Raw genomic sequence first — 1572 nt, 5'->3', positions numbered from 1 at the left:
AAGGCTAGCACTCTACTACTTGAGCCACAGTGCCACTTCCGGCTTTTTTCTTTTTGCTTATGTGGTGCTGAGGAATCGAACCCAGGGCCTCGAACATGCAAGGCAAGTGCTCTACCACTGAGCCACCTTCCCAGCCCTCTATCACTTTCTTATACTTAAAAAAAAATCAAGGCCTGACTGGGAGCGGCTGCTGCTGAGGTCTTTCACCTCCACCTGTCCACAAGCATGGGGAATATCTTTGCAAACCTCTTCAAGGGCCTTTTTGGCAAAAAAGAGATGCGCATCCTCATGGTGGGCCTGCATGCTGCCGGAAAGACGACAATTCTGTACAAACTGTGTAGCTGGGTGAGATCATGACCACCATCCCCACCATAGGTTTCAACGTGGAGACTGGTTGAGTACAAGAACATCAGCTTCCCTTTGTGGGATATGGACAGCCAGGACAAGATCCAGCCACTGAGGCGTCACTACTTCCAGAACACCCAAGGCTTGATCTTTGTGGTGGACAGCAATGACAGAGAGCATGTCAAGGAGGCGAGTGAATAGCTCATGCGGATGCTGGCGGAGGATGAGCTCCGGGATGTTGTCCTCCTGGTTTTTGCCAACAAGCAGGACCTCCCCAATGCCATGAATGATGTTGAAATCACAGACAAGCTGGGGCTGCACTCTCTACACCACAGGAAACTGGTACATTCAGGCCACCTGTGCCATCAGCGGGGATGGGCTCTATGAAGGACTGGACTGGCTGTCCAATCAGCTCCGGAACCAGAAGTGAACCAGAACTCCCTTTCCCCCTCACTTCCTCCTCTCCACCCTCCGCTTTCCTCTCATGTGGCAAACGTGCGACCCTGTGGTCCTGAGTGCCAGAAGCTGTCTCCATGTGTTGGTCACAGTGCACACCGCACCGTGCTGTGTGTGTGCAGATGCAGCCTGCAGCCAGGTTTTTATTTAATGTAAATAGTTTCTGTTTCCACTGAGGCAGTTTCTGGTACTCCTATGCAATATTACTCAGCTTTTTTTTTTATTGTAAAGAGAATCAACATACGGTTAGTACTGAGAAGAGATTTGGACATGTGGGCACCTTGTTTCCAGGAGCCAGTGGGTGTAGATGAGTATCGGAATCCATTTGGTGGTTGGTTTTTAACCTGAATTCAGTGCATTTTTAAATATTGTTAAAAAATACAAGCAGAACACTTGAACACATAGAAGGGAGACTCTGCCTAGTGTAGGTTTTTGCAGTAACCACCTGAATGCTTAGTCCGTCAGATCAGCTAGCTGTTTCCCTTGTGGAACAGGAGAGACAATAACAAACGAACCACCATCCGCTGCATGGTCACAGGAGAGCCCCCTTGACTCGCCTGCCTGTGGATCACCTGCATTCCATAGAGTTGTGCTTGTACTCGTGCTCACTGGTCACCAAGGCGCTGGCAGGGGCCACAGCAGGGCCCCAGGGCATGGCCTCATCCTTGATGGGCCTGTGGCCGGCTAGCAGCAGCCCGTGTTCCCAGTTCTGGCGCCTGCTCCAAGTGCCAGCGGGAGGCCTGGGTCTAGCCAGCAGGAGTCTGCAAGCTG

General features: G+C 51.3%; 1 pseudogene; it reads left to right on the top strand.

Annotated features, from left to right (window-relative positions):
- Positions 1 to 218: 218 nt before the first annotated feature.
- LOC105992167 lies at positions 219 to 875 on the top strand (annotated as a pseudogene).
- Positions 876 to 1572: the final 697 nt, after the last annotated feature.

The sequence above is a fragment of the Dipodomys ordii genome, unplaced genomic scaffold (genome assembly GCF_000151885.1).
Source record: "Dipodomys ordii isolate 6190 unplaced genomic scaffold, Dord_2.0 Scaffold4, whole genome shotgun sequence".
Taxonomy (NCBI): Eukaryota; Metazoa; Chordata; class Mammalia; order Rodentia; family Heteromyidae; genus Dipodomys; species Dipodomys ordii.
The sequence above is the reverse complement of the archived record's forward strand: the minus strand, read 5'-3'. Positions and strand labels throughout refer to the sequence as shown.